This window comes from Cynocephalus volans, chromosome 14, assembly GCF_027409185.1.
Source record: "Cynocephalus volans isolate mCynVol1 chromosome 14, mCynVol1.pri, whole genome shotgun sequence".
Lineage (NCBI taxonomy): Eukaryota > Metazoa > Chordata > Mammalia > Dermoptera > Cynocephalidae > Cynocephalus > Cynocephalus volans.
In genome coordinates this window covers 60,739,145-60,752,409 of record NC_084473.1, presented here as the reverse complement: position 1 = coordinate 60,752,409, position 13,265 = coordinate 60,739,145, and positions in this window count along the sequence as shown.

Below are 13,265 nucleotides of genomic sequence, written 5' to 3'. Positions count from 1 at the left end.
TATTGATTATGAGTATTCATGGGGTTCAAAGCAAATTGTCACCACTCATGCCTAAGATGTGATGGCCCAATGCATACTGGCAGCATGTCCATTACCACAAATTGTGATTATAACCCATGTCCCACACCCAATTATCTTCTCAATTATCCCCAACCTCCCTCCCCATTCCCCTTTCCCCACTACACTTTATATCCCTAGGTATGTTCTCTCCTTCTGCAAGTCCAATGCACCACTGTGGTCTTTCTTTCCTTTCTTCTTTATCTCTTAGCTCCTGCTTATGAGAGAGTACATACAGTATTTATCCCTCTGTGCTTTGCTTATTTCACTCAACATAAGTTTCTCCAAGCTCATCCATGTTGTTGCAATTGGGAAAATTTCATTCTTTTTTATGGCAGAGTAGTATTCCATGATGTATTTTTACCACATTTTCCTTATCCAATCATCCATCGATGGACATTTAGGTTGGTTCTATATCTTGGCTATTGTGAACAGAGCTGCAATGAACATGGGAGTACAGGTATCCCTTCAACGTGATGATTTCCATTCCTTTGGGTATATACCCAGAAGTGGGATTCCTGGGTCATATGTAGGATCTATCTGTAGTTGTCTGAGAAACCTCTATACTGTTTTGCATAGTGGTTGTACTAATTTACAGTCCCACCAACAGCATAAGAGCATTCCCTTCTCTCTGCATCCTTGCCCACATTTGTTATTATCATTCTTTTGATTATAGCCAGTCTAACTGGGGTGAGATGATATCTCAATGTGGTTTTAATTTGCATTTCCCTGATGACTAGTGATGTTGAGCATTTTTTCATGTACCTATTGGCCATTTGTATGTCTTCCTTTGAAAAATGTCTATTCAGTTCCTTTGCCCATTTTTTAATTGGGTTATTTGTTTTTTTACTGTATAATTGCTTGAGTTCCTTGTATATTATGGATATATTATGGATATTAATCCCTTGTTGGATGAATAGTTAGCAAAAATTTTCTCCCACTCTGTAGGTTGTCATTTCACTCTGTTGATTGTTTCCTTTGCTGTGTAGAAGCTTTTTAGTTTGATATAGTCCATTTGTTTATTTTTTCTTTTGTTGCTTGTGCTTTTGGGCTCATGTTCATAAAGTCTGTGCCCAGACCTAATTCCCGAAGTGTTTCACCTATGTTTTCCTTCAGTAATTTTAAAGTTTCAGGTCTTATACTTAAGTCTTTAATCCATTTTGAGTTGATTTTAGTATATGGTGAGGTGCATGTCTAGTTTCATTCTTCTGCATATGGATATCCAAGTTTCCCAGCACCATTTATTGAAGAGGCAGTCTTTTCCCCAACGCATGTTTTTGTTCCTTTTGTTAAATATCAGATGGCTGTAAGTCTGAAGGGTGATTTCTGGGTTCTCTATTCTGCTGCATTGGTTTGAGTGTCTTTTTATGCCAGTACCATGCTGTTTTGGTTACTGTAGCTTTGTAGTATAATTTGAAGTCAAGTAGTGTTATGCCTCTGGCTTTATGTTTTTTGCTCAGGATTGCTCTGGCTCTTCAGGGTCTTTTGCTGTTTCTTATGGATGTTGAGATTGTTTTTTCCATTTCTGTGAAGAATATCCTTGGTATTTTGATGGGGATTACATTGAATCTGTAAATCACTTTGGGTAGTATAGACATTTTTGCAATGTAAATTCTTCCAATCCAAGAGCCTGGAATGTCTTTCCATCATTTTGTGTCTTCTTTAATTTCTTTCAATAGTGGTTTGTAATTCTCATTGTAGAGATCTTTCACCTCCTTGGTTAAATTAATTTCTAGGTATTTTATTTTTTTTGAAGTCATCCATTTTTAATTTCCATCACCCTTTTAAGGATTTCTCCCAGGCTATTCTTCAAAATCCACTGCCCCTGAATTCCAATGTTTTCTGTCCCTGCTCTTTGGGATGCTCTGCTGCCTCCTATCAGACTCTCCAAGATTCCCTGTCTGTTGGGACTATGGTGACCTGCTGAGGACACCACCTTCCCAATATTGTAGCTTAGCCCCAATATTTTTGCTCAGCTCCTGCAGCTGTGTGTGTTCTTGTAAGGCTCACCATACTCAAAGAGTTGTTCATGATACCTGACCCTTACTAAGTGCTCAGTATATCCATATATGCTAGGCATGTGCTAAGTTTTTTGTGTGTTATCTTGATAAATCCTCATAAAAAGTTTGTCCCTCTTGTCAGCTCTGCTTCTCAGATGAGGACACTGAGGAACAGAGCAGTTAAATAACATGCACAGAGTTGCAAATCTAGTGGTGGTGCTGGAATTTGAATCCAGTAAACCTGGCTCCAGAGCATGTCTTCATAACCATGATGCTATTGGTTGGTTCCAGAATTTAGCCCATTTCCTGTAGGGTTTTGCGTCATAGTTAATTGGGTCAGGTGCTACTGTACCATGAGATGAGATAGGTGTAAAATAAATTCTTTTCTTTTTTTTTCTTAATTTTATTTTGTCAATATACAATGTGGTTGATTATTGTGGGCCATAACCGAACCCCCCCTCCCTACACTCTCTCCACCCTCCCACCCAACAATGTCCTTTCTGTTTGCTTGTCATATCAACTTCAAAGAATTGTAGTTGTTATGTCTTCTTCCCCACCCCCGACCCCCGGTTTATTTTTTTTGTGTGTGTGTGAATTTATTTATTTATTTTTAGCTCCCACCAATAAGTGAGAACATGTGGTATTTCTCTTTCTGTGCCTGACTTGTTTCACTTAATATAATTCTCTCAAGGTCCATCCATGTTGTTGCGAATGGCAGTACTTCATTCGTTCTTATAGCTGAGTAGTATTCCATTGTGTAGATATACCACATTTTCCGTATCCACTCATCCAGTGATGGACATTTGGACTGGTTCCAACTCGTGGCTATTGTAAAGAGTGCTGCGATGAACATTGGTGAACAGGTATACCTTCGACATGAAGATTTCCATTCCTCTGGGTATATTCCCAGCAGTGGGATAGCTGGGTCGTATGGTAGATCTATCTGCAATTGTTTGAGGAACCTCCATACCATTTTCCATAGAGGCTGCACCATTTTGCAGTCCCACCAACAATGGATGAGAGTTCCTTTTTCTCCGCAACCTCGCCAGCATTTATCGTTCAGGGTCTTTTGGATTTTAGCCATCCTAACTGGGGTTAGATGGTATCTCAGTGTGGTTTTGATTTGCATTTCCCAGATGCTGAGTGATGTTGAGCATTTTTTCATATGTCTGTTGGCCATTTGTATATCTTCCTTAGAGAAATGCCTACTTAGCTCCTTTGCCTATTTTTTAATTGGGTTGCTTGTTTTTTTCTTGTAAAGTTGTTTGAGTTCCGTGTATATTCTGGATATTAATCCTTTGTGAGATGTATATTTTGCAAATATTTTCTCCCACTCTGTTGGTTGTCTTTTAACTCTGTTAATTGTTTCTTTTGCTGTGCAGAAGCTCTTTAGTTTTATATAATCCCATTTGTTTATTTTTCCTTTGGTTGCCCATGCTTTTGGGGTTGTATTCATGAAGTCTGTGTCCAGTCCTATTTCCTGAAGTGTATCTCCTATGTTTTCTTTAAGAAGTTTTAATGTTTCAAGTTTTATTGTTTAATTATTTTATTAATTCTTTAATCCATTTTGAGTTGACTTTAGTGTATGGCGAAAGGTATGGGTCTAGTTTCATTCTCCTGCATATTGATATCCAGTCCTCCCAGCACCATTTACTAAAGAGGCAGTCTCTTCCCCAATGTATAGGCTTGGTGCCTTTGTCAAAGATCAGATGGTTGTAGGTGTGTGGGTTGATTTCTGGATTCTCTATTCTATTCCATTGATCAGTGTGTCTGTTTTTATGCCAGTACCATACTGTTTTGTTTATTATAGCTTTGTAGTATAGTTTAAAGTCAGGTAGTGTTATGCCTCCAGCATTTTTTTTTTGCTCAGTGTTGCTTTGGCTATGTGTGGTCTTTTGTTATTCCATATAAGTGTCTGGATAGTTCTTTCCATTTCTGAGAAATTGTCATTGGAATTTTGATGGGGATTGCATTGAATTTGTATCTCACTTTGGGTAGTATGGACATTTTCACTATGTTGATTCTTCCAATCCAAGAGCATGGGATATCTTTCCATCTTCTTGTATCCTCTCTAATTTCTCTCAGCAGTGGTTTGTAGTTCTCATTATAGAGATTTTTCACATCCTTGGTTAACTCAATTCCTAAGTATTTTATTTTTTGGTGGCTATTGTAAATGGGCAGGCTTTCTTGATTTCTCTTTCTGCATGTTCACTATTGGAGAAAAGAAATGCTACTGATTTTTGTGTGTTGATTTTGTATCCTGCTACTGTGCTGAAATCATTTATCACCTCCAAGAGTTTTTTTGTAGAGGCTTTTGGCTGTTCGATATATAGGATCATGTCATCTGCAAACAGGGACAGTTTGACTTCATCTTTTCCAATCTGGATGCCCTTTATTTCCTTCTCTTCTCTGATTGCTCTGGCTAGTACTTCCAACACTATGTTGAATAGGAGTGGTGAGAGTGGGCATCCTTGTCTAGTTCCTGTTCTTAAAGGAAAAGCTTTCAGCTTTTCCCCATTCAGGATGATATTGGCGGTGGGTTTATCATATATGGCTTTAATTATGTTGAGATACTTTCCGTCTATACCTAACTTATAGAGGGTCTTTGTCATGAATGAGTGTTGAATTTTATCAAATGCTTTTTCAGCATCTATAGAGATGATCATATGGTCCTTGTGTTTGATTTTATTAATATGGTGTATCACATTTATTGATTTGCGTATGTTGAACCAACCTTGCCTTCCTGGGATGAATCCCACTTGATCGTGGTGAATAATTTTTCGTATGTGTTGCTGTATTCTGTTTGCTAGTATTTTAGTGAGGATTTTTGCATCTATATTCATCAAGGATATCAGCCTGTAGTTTTCTTTTTTGGTTATATCTTTACCTGGTTTTGGTATCAGGATGATGTTTGCTTCATAGAATGAGTTTGGGAGATTTGCGTCTGTTTCAATCTTTTGGAATAGTTTGTAAAGAATCGGTGTCAATTCCTGTTTGAATGTTTGGTAAAATTCTGCTGTGAATCCATCTGGTCCTGGGCTTTTCTTTGTTGGGAGCTTTTTGATAACAGCTTCAATCTCCTTTATTGTTGTTGGTCTGTTCAGATTTTCTACATCTTCATGGCTCAGTTTTGGGAGCTTGTGTGTGTCCAGAAATTTATCCTTTTCCTCCAGATTTTCAAACTTGTTGGTGCATAGTTGTTTATAGTAGTCTCAAATGATTCCTTGTATTTCAGATGAATCAGTTGTAATATCGCCTTTTTCATTTCTAATTTTTGTTATTTGAATCTTCTCTCTTCTTTTTTTTGTTAGCCGTGCTAATGTTTTGTCAATTTTATTAATCTTTTCAAATAACCAACTTTTTGATTCATTGATCTTTTGTATTGTTTTTTGGGTTTCAATTTCATTAAGTTCTGCTCTGATCTTAATGATTTCTTTCCATCTGCTAACTTTAGGTTTGGATTGTTCTTGTTTTTCTAGATCTTTAAGGTGAAGTGTTAGGTTGTTCACTTGCCATCTTTCCATTCTTCTGAGGTGAATATTTAATGCAATAAATTTCCCCCTTAATACTGCTTTAGCAGTATCCCACAGGTTTTGGTATGATGTATCATTATTTTCATTAGTTTCAATACATTTTTTGATTTCCTGCTTGATTTCTTCTTGGACCCATAAGTCATTAAGTGGAATGCTGTTTAACTTCCATGTGTTTGTATAGTTTCCAGAATTTCATTTGTTATTGATTTCTAGTTTTAATCCATTATGATCTGAGAAAATACATGGGATAATTCCAATTTTTTAAAATTTATTGAGACTTGATTTGTGACCTAATATGTGATCTATCCTGGAGAATGATCCATGTGCTGATGAGAAGAATGAATAATCTGAGGTTGTTGGATGGAATGTTCTGTAGATATCTGCCAATTCCAATTGGTCTAGAGTATTGTTTAGATCTTGTGTTTCTCTGCTGATTCTTTGCCTAGATGATCTGTCCAATATTGACAGTGGGGTGTTCAGGTCCCCTGTTATTATGGTATTAGTGTCTATTTCCTTCTTTAGGTCTAATAGAGTTTGTTTTATAAATCTGGCTGCTCCAACATTGGGTGCGTACATATTTATGATTGTTACGTCTTCTTGATGCATTAGTCCTTTTATCATTATGTAGTGTCCCTCATTGTCTCTTTTTATGGTTTTTAGTTTAAAGTCTACTTTGTCAGATATAAGAATAGCTACTCCAGCTCGTTTTTCTTTTCTGTTTGCATGGTATCTTTTTCCATCCTTTCACTGTTAGTCTATGTGAGTCTTTATGGGTGAGGTGGGTCTCTTCAAGGCAGCATATTGTTGGGTCCTCCTTTTTGATCTAGTCAGCCAGTCTGTGTCTTTTGATTGGGGAATTTAAGACTTTTACATTAAGAGTTGTTATTGAAAGGTGTTGATTTATTCCTAGCATTTTATTGATTGTTGTTTGGTTGTCTTAGGTGTCTTTTGTTCCTTGCTTTCTGATTTACTGTTTTTTTTCTGTGTTTGTTGGTTCCTTAGGTTGTAGATAGCCTTTTTGTTTGTTTGTTTTCTCTTCATGAATGCCATTTTTATTATACTAGTGGGTTTAGATTTTTCTTGGGTTTTTATGGCAGTGGTAGTTATTTTTCAGGAACCAAACCGAGTACTCCCTTGAGAATTTCTTGTAAGGGTGGTCGTGTGGTGGTGAACTCCTGCAGTTTTTGTTTGTCTGAGAAATATACTATTTTCCCTTCATTTTGGAAGGATAGCCTTGCAGGGTAGAGTATTCTTGGCTGGCAATCTTTGTCTTTTAGTATTTTGAATATATCATCCCATTCCTTTCTGGCTTTTAGGGTTTGTGATGAAAAGTCTGATGTTAGCCTGATTGGGGTTCCCTTATAGGTGATTTGACACTTCTCTCTGGCAGCTTTTAAGATTCTCTCTTTGTCTTTGAGTTTTGCCAGTTTGACTATAACATGTCTTGGAGAAGACCTTTTTGGGTTAAATACGTTTGGAGATCGTTGAGCTTCCTGGATCTGAAGATCTGTGATTTTTCCTATACCTGGGAAGTTTTCTGCCACTATTTTGTTGAATATGTTTTCAATGCAATCTCCTTTTTCCTCCCCTTCTGGAATACCCATGACTTGGATATTTGAGCGCTTAAGGTTGTCTGATATCTCTCTCAGATTTTCTTCAATGCCTTTGATTCTTTTTTCTTTTTTCTTTTTTGTCTGCTTGTGTTATTTCAAACAGCCCATCTTCAAGTTCAGAGGTTCTCTCTTCAACAAGCCTGCTGGTTAAACTCTCCATTGTGTTTTTTTATTTCGCTGAATAACTTCTTCAGTTCGGCAAGTTCTGCTACATTTTTTTTCAGGGCATTGATTTCCTTGTACATTTCCTCTTTCAGGTCCTGTATACTTTTCTTTGGTTTCATCATGATGTCTAGCTGAGTTTTCTTGTATCTCATTCAGTTTCCTTAGAATTATCACTTGAAATTCCTTGTCAGTCATTTCAAGGGCTTCTTGTTCTATAGGATCTAGAGCTTGAGATTTATTATCTTTGGGTGGTGTACTTTCTTGATTTTTTGTATTTCTGGTATCTTTTCTTTGATGTTTATTCATTGTGGCAGGAGGTTTCACAGTCCACAAGTTTGACACTATTGTCTGACTAAGATGTTGCTGGGGTTGACAATTTGGTATGGCTACCTCAGTGACTACTCAGTTGGCCACTAGTGCCTTGCGTGTGTGGTTGCCTCAGGTCTTGGGCCTCTCCAGGGAGCCACCTCTCTGGTCAGCTAGGACTCTGCCGGGCTGCTGGGTGACGGCGCAGTACCGCAGGGTGTCGTTCCTGCCGCTGCCGCTTCCCCCGCTGCTGCCACTTGCACCGCTACCGCCGGTGCCGCTTACGCTGCTGCCGCTGGCTCCTCCACTGCTGCCGCCGCCGCCAGCTCCTCTGCTGCTGCTGCTGCCACTGCCGCCGGTTCCTCCATTGAGTTTCTGAGGCTGGGAAGTCCAAAGTCCAGGGAATAGGTCTGGTGAGAGCTTTCTTAGTGGCGACAAAGACAGCAGAGTATCACCTTGTGAAATGGTGGAGTAGAGCATGTTAAATAAATTCTATTCAAGAATCATTTGTTCAAAATCTACTGGGCACAGATTGCTGTGCTAACTTATAAACCTGTGGTATGGGTTTTGGTGTGTAGATGAAGCATGTTAATCATTCATTGTATGATTAGGAAAGGAATACTTTTGTTTGTGAGAATAGTAGATCTGACTTGAGGCAAAACTGTGTCATCTCTGTGTCTCATTGTCTGGCCCTTCTTGAGCCCCACCACTGTCCTTCTTCAACTTGGGACCTTCTCTTCCTCTACCAGGATCTCCTCTCTGTGCGTCTGTACCCAACACTGCACTCAGAAACAGGTCACATATGCCTCAGCGCATCTTTGAATGGAAGCTTTACCTTTAGATCATCCAGGTGTGCATAAATAAACATTTATTTAGTTGCCTGGCTCTGGAGAGGCCATGTCAGTTTACGGTCTCACTGATGTCACTGAGCTTTATACCTTGCTAGGTGAAAGCAGACCTAGGGTCCCTTAAGAACTCTAAAGGGGAATAAGTGAGGTAGGACCCCCAAGTTAACTAATAAAAGGCATTGGTTTTCCCTGGGGTGATAAAAATGTTGTAACTCTTAATTGGAGTACTGATTGCATAGATAATACATTTGTCAAAGTTCAACAAATTGTCCTTAGGAATACTTGTGCATTTCTCTGTGTGTAAATTTTGCCTAAATAAAAACTTCTTTTGTCTAAGAAATAAAAAGGGCATAGTTCTAAAGAAGCAGATGCAGGGGCATTCCCAAGTGCATAGATGTAAATCATCTACTGAAGAGCCATTTATTTAACAAATATTTATTGGTCACCTGGTAAGTATTAGGGACAGTCCTTGGATCCATTGGGGAAGAAGACAAAGGTCCCTATCTTCATGGAGTTTACATTCTAGCAGAACCCTTTAAAATAGGGGCAGAGAAGTGGGAGCTTTCGTTAGTCTCAGCAGGAGCAACTGTAAGCACTGGTCTCGGGTTCAATGATCCACAGAAAAGGAAGATTAGTGAAAATGGATCAGAAAACTGGAAGCAAAAGTTCCTTACTTGCTTTGGAGACTAGAACTGCTCTTTCAGGTGGGGCCCAGAAGAAGAGCCTGCAAATCATCCAGCCCTAACCCCAGCATCTCCCTGGGGCTTGGGAGGGCAGAATCCACAGGATCTCACCACCACCAACTCCGTGGGCCAGAGGCCCCGGCTCCCCTCAGCCACATCTGTGTACAGGGCGTGGGCTCTGGCCCAAACCACCAAACCCAGAGGCTGGAAACTCATTTTCTGAGTGCTGGGAGGGGCAGAGAGGTGTTGGTTCTTTCTGAAACCAAACCTATGTGCTTAGAAACAGCACAGAAGGGCTGGGAGTTGGATGGTATTGCTGTGAGTCATAGGAAGTCCCAGCAAGAAGATGCCATCTGAGAGGAGATATAGGATCTTTCGAAGTCCCCAAATCTTTATTAGAAAAATAATTCAGGAAGCATTAATCATACAGCAAAATCTATAACATTATATATATAATAAAGGACAATGAAGCGGCATATAGTCATTGTAATTAAAAATTATGTTACACTTTCTAAATTTACAAAAATAGCACAATTTATGCAATAAATCATATTTTGCAGTCTGTTTTCAGCAACGATGATAAAATGTTATTGGAGGGGTAGGGTTGGGTTGCAGGTTGTGAGACTTGTCACAACATTTTTCATTTCTCCTCCCAATTTATGCTCTTCCTATAACCCCATTTTTATGTTTTAGTTGCCCACACTGACATTGTTTGCTTTCTGTCTTATTAGTTGAAAACACATATAGCACTTCCAGGTGAATATGAGGACTTCATCTGGAGGTTGAATAAGAGAAAGGAATTAAATTCAGAAAGAGTATCCTTAAACCTTAAAACATGAAAAATGCCAACAATATTATGAAAATGCCCCAATGAACGTTAGGAATAAATAAGCAAGCATCCAAGTTCTTTCTTAGCACATTGGAACCTTTCTCAGCTGGTGGTTTACCCAGTGCAGCAGGCAACCCACAAGGGAAAAGAAAACAGGAGAGGAAAAGACATGGTCAAGAGAGATCACACGCTTTTAGAATTTGGAAAGCTGTTGCATTTTTTCAGGGGTTGGCAAGTTTTTTTCTGTAAAGGTCCAGTTAGTAAATTGTTTAGGCTTTGTAGGCTACATTGTCTCTGCCCAAACTACTCCACTGTGCCATTATAGTACAAAAGCAGATGTAGACAAACAGGAAACTAATGGGCATGACTGTGTCTCAATAAAACTTTATTTACAAAAGTAGGCCATGCTGCATTTGGCACCCAGGCCATTGTGTGCCAATCCCTGTATTACTGGTTAAATGACAACAGGCCAGATACAACTAAAAACAGGAATGGGGGAAATTGGGCTGAAAAAGGGCATAAAGGACTGTTATGTGTTCACCAAGTCTCTTTTTCCTTTTCCTTCTGGACATGTAGGTAGACTACATTTTTCCAGCCCCTCTCATGGTCAAGTTGGTCCATGTGCCTAAGCTCCGAATAGTGAAATATAGGCAGAAATGAGGTGTGCCACTTTCAGAAACTTCCCAGGAGATCTCTGTGTTCTCACTTGCTCTTCCTTTTTCTGCAGGCCAGGTGCAGAGCATCTGCGAGTACTCTGAGGCCCTGTAAATGACAAAGCCACTTTGTTGAAGTAACCCAGCTTCCCGGGTAACTGGTTGAGCAGAGCTTCCCTGCCAACACTACTGGACTTTGACGTGAAGTAGGCATTAACTTTTCATTTTGCCACGTCACTGAGAACTGGGGGTTTGTTTGTTACAGCAGCAAGTGTTACTTATAGTAACCAATACAAAATTCAAGTATCAAGTTACTTTGCGCCACAGATCTCCAAAAAGCCAAGGAACGAGATGCAACATGTACTTTTGAATGTGGTGTGAGGATCTAGTCAAAATAAACAGAATTGTTTGAATTTTGGGATTAAAAAATCAGTCAGACCCTGGGATCCTGCCGTAACTGCAGTCAGGGGACTTCCTTTTCAAAGGAGTTTTCAAATGTAAAATTAGTCTATTTCATTATCACAGAAGATTTGGGAGCAAGGCTATTAGTTGAACCCTTTAGTTATAAAAAACAGAGACCATTAAGCTAGCCTAAGCAAAATTGGGGAATTTATAAGAAAATAAGGGTATTCTCCTAGACTTGAAGATAGGAATGCAGCCCAGCCTCAGGTCAGGCCAGGCTCCCAGACCTAGAAATCCACCAGGACTATTTGTCACTCAGCTCTGCCTCTCTCAGCAAGCTGCTTTGTTCTTCTGTAATTCAGCTTTCTCTTCCAAAAATGGCCAAGCCAGCAACAAGGCTTTTTAATTTCTTTCTTTCAAAAAGTCCAGACTGAATGTGAGTCTTGTGATGCCCATTCTAAAATCCCAGGAGAAAATGCCTGATCTGCCCTGCATGAGGCTGGTGACCATTCCTGGTCCAATTAGCTGTGGCCAGGGAGTCAGGGTCATGTGATACCAACATGGTTACTGAAGCCCATCTTGGGAGGTAGGTGGGCTCTGAAGAGGGTCACTGTGAGCTGGGCATACTCCCCCTGCAGGTAGGCAAGGCAGGTTTTTTCTTCCTTATTTCATACAGGTAGCAACATAGGCAGGACAGACATTATTGTTTTCATTTTTAGCACAAAGAAAGTGTGGCTTGGAGAGCTTAGTGAGTCTCTGAAGGTCACCCACACTCGTCAGCAGAGCTTGTATGACAGCCACTCTTGACTCTTCATGCAGTTGCTCCATCTACTCACGACAGGTAGCCTTCTGTTTCCAGTATAAATCAGTAATTTCCTTTTGATATTTCACAAAAGTATAGCCTTCTCTAAAAGCAAGTCTGGCTTTCCCTACTGCCTTTGCAAAACTTTTTTGATTTGCATTGGCAAGCAGGAGTGGGATGTGGGAGAAAGAGCCAGGAGATCCATGGGTCTTTAGCACTACTAAGGTGATTTGTAGACTAGAACTGTTTGAAACCTTTTGATATAACTCACCCCCCTGGACTCTACATTGAAAAATCTCTAAATAGGTACACTTCTTAAAAAAATAATTTAAAATGTCACACAAGTAGCAATAGACTGACAAGTCCTGGTAGACACGAATCTCATCTCTCAGTACCAACCTAAAACAGTGCTTGATACCCAGTCGTTACTCAATAAATGTGTATTGAAAGATTAAATGAATTCATGTTTCCTGCAGAAGAATTAGGGAGTACTGAGAAGAAGAAGGAAAGCAATAACATTCTCATGCAATCCACTGATAACTCTTGAAATATGTCCTTGATACAGTTTTATAAAATAGGATTTTGTTGTACATATTGTTTTGTTATTTTCTTTCTTTCTTTTGTTCTTTCTCTCTCTCTCTCTTTACAGCATTCTGGGAACATTATTTTCATGGTAGTCTAGGGTCATAAGATGTATGATCACACTCGTTTATTGAACTTGCTCTCCCCTTTAGGTTGTTTCCATTTTTTCTCTATTTTAAACAAGGCTGTAAATGAATTCTCTGGCATCTCAATCTTTGGGCATGTCTTAGACTATTTCTTCAGGGTAAGTTCCTAGAAATGGAATTCCTGGCTCAAATGGCATATGCACTTTAAATGCTTTTGATGCATTTTGCCAAATGGCCTGCCAGCAAGGCTGCACCAAAGCACACTTCTACCAGCACTGTCTATTTTCAAAGGGGTGATTAAAAAAAAAAATGTTCTCTGCCTTATCAAATGCTTTTAGGAAGCTTGTCAATTCTTCTCATCCAGGTGAATCTCCTGCCAGGAATGAATGGACTGGATAACTTAGTGCATCAGGAGGCAGCGTGCTGGCAGGCACGTGGGAAGTTGGTCAGGAGGGTTTTGATCTGGAACAGCCTCTTGGAACCATGAGCTGCCTCTTGTAGTTCAGACAAAAAGCAGAAAAAAAGGAAGTCTCAGTGTTCACACCCTCTGAAACTCTCAAAGTGTTGTCTGACAAGCAGAAGGACTTCTTAAAACATTTTCCCCAGAAACTAAGCCCTTTTGAGGCCGGTGCCACAAGATACAATGGCTTAAGGAACTTGGTGCACTGACTAAGTGAAGTGCAGCGTACTTCACTTTTTGAGGACC